Genomic DNA, 7,087 nt, shown 5'->3' with positions numbered 1-7,087 from the left:
TGGAGGCAATCCCAGGCAAAAGCTCAGTTTGGTGTCTGCTTCCAATGCTGACAGACCCAGGAGCCCCACAACATGTGTGCCATGTCTCGGCCACTAGAGGGCAGTCATTGCAGCTCAGGACAATGTCCTTGTCCCACTTCCAAATTTGACAAGTTCACTTTCTTCAGAAGGTGCTTCATGAACTTGGAGGATTTCTCTGAGGAATATTCACTTGATTATGTTCTTCAATTTAATTTGGAAGCTAATGTAAATACCCTCCGAGTTACAAAAATCAAATGATCCTCGCCTGGCAGCTGTTACATCTGGCACTGAAATGTAAAATCACATATTACACATTGTATGTGCACCTCCATCCCTACCTTTCTCCCTCCCTCCATGTATAAAGGTCTGTGCAAAGTGTCTCTGACCTTACATGTGATGTATTAGAGATATCTGTCTATCATGTAGCCCCATCTTGGTGATATGGTTTTTGGGTAGCAAGTGGTCTACACATAAGACTGCAGAACAGTCTCTGGAACCTGGGAGGCTGGAAGAGGTTGACTGGCAGGAGATCTCAGGAGAACCAGGCTGACTGCTTGCACATCTCTGGTTAGAGGAGTGTGATGTGGGAGGTGTGGCCCCCTACAACTGTGTCTCCTGAGATGGGAGCCGTGAGGGCCACTGTTTTCACCGGTGCAAACCCCAAGGCCTTGCAGGGGCACAGCAGGCATCTTATTATTTATGGAAAGAAAAGGCTGTGCTATTCAAGGGGATTTACCTCCAGTCTCAGCAATTGCCCCGTCATCTGAAGTCTGTGAAAGTCACCATCATCCTGCCCACTCATACTCAGCTCAGCACCTAAAGAGAAAAGGGGCTGCTCTGACTTGGCCACTGTTTACTGTTTACTGTTTACAATGCAGCAGGTGATTGCACATCTGGAAGTTCAGTGACACCTGTGCCTGGAGCATGCTCTGGCTCTGGAGAAGGCACCAGAGTTGGTGTTTCCTCTTTAGGTGTTCCTTGATCTTACTCTGGAGCTGCTTCTGTAGATCCAAGAAGAGGACATATTACCACCATGACTGACTGACTTGTGTACCTTCCAAAGACCTGTGTACCCCACTCCCTCGCTATCAGAACCTGAAAGTCTGTTCACTGTCATCTTCCCTGTTTGCCCCTTTCATGACCCAGTTTACCTGTGCCTGTGCACTCTGTCACCTAAGCCTTAGATTGAAGCTGTTCTGAGAAAATGACTTGTCCCATATCTTCAAGGTAAGGGGAAAGAATGAAGACATGTTCAGTGTTCTGAGTTTCTGTCCTTGGTGGGGGGACAGCCATGAACTACCACAATCAGAGCGACAGAGAAACACCCTTTTGGGAGAAGGCAGTGAACCCTGCCCAACGCAAAGCCTCCAAGCCCCCCGAGAATCAATAAAGTGACTCCTCTCCCCAGATATGGCCCATTTTTTGCCTCTCCTTGCCTACATATGCTAACAAAACTGCCACTTCTTGGTGAATCTAGTTGTGGAATTTGCAGGGGGGATTGACCCAGGAAGGTGCCATGAGGGTACCCTCCCTCTGGCCTTCAAAATAAGTCACCACCTCTCTCAGCAGAGCATTTTCTCCACAGCTGTCCCTGCTCCCTAGTGCAGACAACATGCCAGGTCCCAGGGGTGAGCAGCACACAGCATTCTGCTGGCCCCAGCCATGCTTTTCCGCCTCAAGTCTGGATCTGCATCTCAGCATCAGAAACTGCAGTGAGTGAGCAGGAGCCGCAAGTATCAACACAGTGCCTCAGGCCTACCAGCTTCTGCCCCAGCATGACCCTGAGAACATAGGGGAAAGGGCGTCATGAAACAGGGGTTCCGTGGAGGGCACTGGAGACACCTGGGCACTTGTCACTGTGAATGAGACACTCTGTTATGCCCAGAGGGCTGGATCTCTTGTCCTGTGTCCTAGGCTCCTGGGCTGTGTCCTCTCACTGTGCATCTGTGTGTGTTTTAGCCTGTGTGGGTGTCCTGTGGAGGGAAGACAGTCACCCTGTTGGCTGAGCTCAACCTCACAATGGTTGGTTAAAAGCCAGGGATTGGGGTCTGGGGAAACCACTTGTTGATGGGTGCCCCAGGTACGAGGGGTAAAGCTAGTCCTGGATTCCAGACAACCTCTGGGTTCCCAGTGAGCAGACAGGACTAAAGAAGAGCAGAGAGGAGAGGGCACTGAGGGAGGAGTGGAGAGCTCATGCTGAGCATCTGGAATGACTGGTCCCTTTATCTGTCATTTGAAGTCATGTCATTACCCTTGGGCCTTTCTAGATCAAAAAGGGTGCTAACAGCTGAGGATTTCAGAAACAAGCAGGACACAAGGGCTATCTGAGCAAGCACTGGATCTTCCCACAGAAGTGGGTGTCTCCATGGTGCCAGGAGGCCAGTCAGCACTCACCTGTATACACAGGGCCACCACCAGACATGCTCCTCTTGCTCCAGAAGACCTCCTCCTGGAGATCCCATCATCTGGGTGGGTCACTCCCTACCTCCTGCTCACAGTCTCCTAGTAACCCTTCAATCAGGCCACATATTTAGGGACAGATTAGGCAACTGTCTCCATAATTTCCTTCCGTTCCACCTGCAGGAACTTGGGATTCGTCCATGAGAATGTTCGTCCACCTCCTACTCTCACCATTTCATTAGCACCTCAGTGCAGAGACCATCACCTCCCTCCACTTTAGGGACATCCTGTCTTGACCATACTCTGCAGCTTGTCATCATTTAGGTCATGTTTGGGCTTTCCCCACCTATATCTCACTCTCTCCTCACTATTGTCCATTCCCTTCCCCTTCTCATTCCACCTGCTCTCAAACACAGGAAGATCTGCTTCCCTTCTCTCCTCCTGCACCAGGACTGTGGGTCACTGCTAGGGACCATCATGCAAGGACTCTCAGAGCTGGTGTCTGATTTCCTCTCTGCTCTGCTATCCATGTTCCTGTCCTGGGAACCAACCTCCTGATGATCCCAGTACTTGCACCCCCCACATCCCTGATTGTTTCCTGACTCATTTCAATATTTCTAATTCTTCCCTCTGCCTGAAATGTTTTTCAATGGCTCGCTTGCTTAGTTAATATCATGTGTCTCCACAGACTAGAAATGTCAACTGCTCATTAGTGATTCTCTTTGGAAGTGGACACACAATACTTCCCCAAAAAGAAATGTCCCCTTGCTGTCTACTTAAGTCCACTTGTACTTTGGGAACCACATCAGATCATTGTTCTCATGTTTCTGTATTCCATTAGAATGTTGTTGAAAACACTTTAGCATCACTGATCTCTAGTACTTAGCAGTTACAGCACATAGGACTTACTCTAAAACCATTTTTTTGTTAAATATATTTGTTCAAATTCTGGATCATGACATGTACTGTTAACAGCAATTAAAAATGTAAAAAGGCCCATGGCCTCTAAAGTGGACCTACCCTCCCTTTACTTTTCTAGCCTTTCCTTAATTTGAAAATGCTTCCCTCAATTGCCATGGTGCATGAAAAATTAGGACAAAGTGGGTGGACAAATCCTTATTCATCTTCTAGTTTGCTTTGAGAATCACATCCTAAAGAGCCTTGTTTATGATCCCCAGATGGGCTGGTGTTCTCAATGCTTATGGTCCCAAGCTAACTGTAGGACTCATCACATTCTTTTAGAATTTTTTAATACCCATGTCAACCCAGAGAGGTGTTTTCCTTGAAGGCATGGGTTGTGTGTATGGTCCAAAGTTGATTCACATGTTTCCTGAGATATTGTAGCTTTTTCCAGGGCATGGTGCCTAGAAGGGTGTTAGTCACTTCTCTCCATGGTGGCTTGGAGGGTTAAAGAGGACTGATGTAAAGAGAGAAGCCAGGCTACATCCATAACCTTTTTCAGCATTAGGGCATGAGAAGGTATGGCCACTGGGCTCTAGTAAGACAGAAGAGCCTCAGGAAAAAGCCCATGTGAACCAGAGCTCAGGGGCTGAGAGAAGAGAGAGGCTCTGACCCCAGAGGAGATTAGAAGCGGTGCCTGTAGAGGAGATGAGTGTGGACTCTGGGCCCTGGGACATGCCCTGTCCCGTCTTCAGTGCTATGGGCCTACAGAGGAGATGCTCGGGATGCGGTTCAGTTCGAGTGGATCAGGGTGGAGTTTCTGTCTCAGGTGCAGGTGGCCATCAGTGTTCAGGAACTGCTTGCTGCTGGTTAAACCCTACAACATTCCGGAAAGTGGAAGCCAGGGGGCACTTGAGGCCATGCTTTGCCCATGTGCTGGTGGGAGATGAAGCCAAGTCAAATGTGGGTTCCCAGGGACAGCCCTGACATAAAGAGTCCCTGCCCAAATGCTCGTTGGTCAATTTCCCCCAAAGTTCCATTGTCCTGGATCTCAAGAACATCATATCCTTAGATATTATGGCTCCTAAGAGACCAATTATTCCCAATGTATGACTCATAGTAACATGACTGAGGCCCAGAGGAAACAGACTTGCTCAAGACTCTGAAGGATTATAGAGTTCAATTTTATAGGATCAAAAATAAATTTATGTTTAAGTGTATTTCATTAAATTTTCTTTAAAATATACTCTATGCTACTGAATAGTATAAGAAAAACACAGTAAAATTGTAAGCATATATAAAACCACAAATATTTTACAACCACATATAAGGGCAAGGGGGCGGGGGTGGAAGCCCCCTCTGCCTTGGCAGCTGACAGGCTGTGGCCCAGACTCTAGGGCCACAGGCCTCACAGGAGCTGCGGTGAGTTGCTCCAATGCAGCAGGTGGTTGCACATCTAGAAGTTCAGTGACACCTGTGGCTGGAGCCTGCTCTGGCTCTGGAGAAGGCACCAGAGTTGGTGTTTCCTCTTTAGGTGTCCATTGATCTTACTCTGAAGAAGCTTCTGTAGATCCAAGAAGAGAACATATTACCACCATGACTGACTGACTTGTGTTCCTTCCAAAGAATGGATCTCTCATCTGTATCACTGAAGTCTCTGTTCAAGAGCCCACCTCAGGAAGTCCTCCACATGCAGGCCATGGAGCACTGACCTGAGGGACTCTTTGCCCCTGCTTATCCCAGCCTCTGGGAGCTCTTCTATGTGGAATCCAACCCCATTCCCTCCCCAGTCACAGACACCACCCAAATCCACATGCACAGCAGTCTTTGAACCCCTCTGGGTTTTCTAGGAGAAGCCCTCAGACCTCTGCCCTCTTGCAGAAATCTCACAAGGCAAGGCGTGGGATCCAAGGTTTTTCCAGCTTCCCAAGTCACAGTCTCCATACTTCCCTTAAAGCTCTGATCCAAAGCCCATTCACTTTTTCTGCTCGTCCTGAGATCCACTTTCTGCTTCCAAATATGCCAAGGTGCAGCGATATTTCAAGGAGGAAGTCACATGTCCTGACCTGTAGATGCTACCTGCCTGTGCAAACCTATTGTGACTAAAACACTCCTGACTAGAAGGAAGCTCTGGAGGGAAATCCTGGAGTCAGGTCATTTGTTGACTGGATGAGCCCAAACCAGCCCTATCTCAGATAGTTGGGTGACCCTGGGGAACCCCTGGGATTTCTAACCTGGCTTCACCCAGGATAAGGATGCCTAATGGAACCTCCAATCTATTTCTCAAAATAGAAAATAGCTTAGCAAAAGGCCCCAAGAAGAACCCAAATAAGGCAGAAGGTTTGTTAAGAAGAGCAAATGGTCAATTAGAACAACAGCAGACCCTCCGCACACCTCTCCAGTGTCCAGGCACCCAGAGAGCCATTTCCCAGGGAGATTCCTCCCCCAATCCCTAGTCCCTACAATAACCCTATGAGGCTGGTCCTCGGCTCTCCCCATGTTCAGAGAAACAATCACACAGAGCAATGCAATGACCTGAAGACACAGCAAGCAGGTGGCTGAGTGACCACTGTGCTGTGGAGGGGCAGGGCTCACCTGGTACATGGTTGGTCGACACGTTAGTTAGTAGCAAATGTTCTCTATTAATACAGGAATGTGGGTGGGGTCAAAGGTGTGGACGCTGCCCTGGAAGCTGGGCACCAAATATTTGATCAGTTTGTCCAGTCATTATTCCTGGGAGGTCTGTACCTTACATGTCTTTTTTTCTCCTTCTGAGGGTCAAGTTTATTTGGAAGCCTGAGTGAGTGGTGTTGTGGTCAACATGGAGGCCCAGGGCTGAGCTGACAGGCCTCCATGTTGGGCTGAGGATGCCCCCAATGGGAGGCCAGCCCTTGGCCTCTGGCCACCCAACTCTGAGTCTGGGCATAGGGTGGAGCCAGCTCCCTGGGAAGCAGAGTCCTGGCTTCCAGGAAAGGCAGGTGGAGAAGGTGAGGACAGTTCTCCCTGGGTGGGACAAGGTCCAGAAAAATAGACTTGTTCAAAGCTCTGATGATTTAAAAGGTTAAATTTTATAGAATCTAAATTAAGGTTATGTTTAGGAGTATTTCATTAAATGTTCTCTACAATACACTATATGTTACTGAATATCATTAAGAAGTACAGTAAAAGTATAAGCATATGTAACAAACACAAAAGTTTTAACACTGCAATCTAAATGGGGGTGGGTCATCCTCTCTGCCATGGTAGCTGATACAGGCTGTGGCCTGGGATCTGGCACCATAGGCCTCGCAGGAGCTGGGGTGAGTTGCTCAAATGCTGCAGGTGGTTCTTCTGCCTCTTGAAGTTCAGTGAAAGCTGGGCCTGGATCCGGCTCTATATCTGGAGAGGCCACTATGTTGGCGTTGCCTCTTGAGCATTTTCCTGATGTTGCTCTGGAGCTGGGTCTGTAGATCCAAGAAGAGGAAATGTTACCACCTTCACTGCCTTTTTTTTGCCTTCTAAAGAATGGCTCACTCACCCACACATCCCACAGAGGCCTCCTCCTCCTCTCTCTCCTCCTCATGGGTGCAGCTGTGAATGGAGACTCAGGGCCTGGTTTAGCAGGTCAGTGACTGGAAAGTTGAGCTCTAGGGAAGCCAACAGCATCATCAGCCTGGAAAATCCTGGAAGTGCTGGTCCACCCAGATGCCCAGGATGCAGGAGATGGTTCTTGGGATAGAGATATGTGGGCAGCAGGGTCTGAGGCCTGGCCTTTCCTTCCACACGG

Source organism: Myotis lucifugus, unplaced genomic scaffold (assembly GCF_000147115.1).
Source record: "Myotis lucifugus unplaced genomic scaffold, Myoluc2.0 scaffold_1585, whole genome shotgun sequence".
In the NCBI taxonomy this organism is placed as follows: domain Eukaryota; kingdom Metazoa; phylum Chordata; class Mammalia; order Chiroptera; family Vespertilionidae; genus Myotis; species Myotis lucifugus.
The sequence above is the reverse complement of the archived record's forward strand: the minus strand, read 5'-3'. Positions refer to the sequence as shown.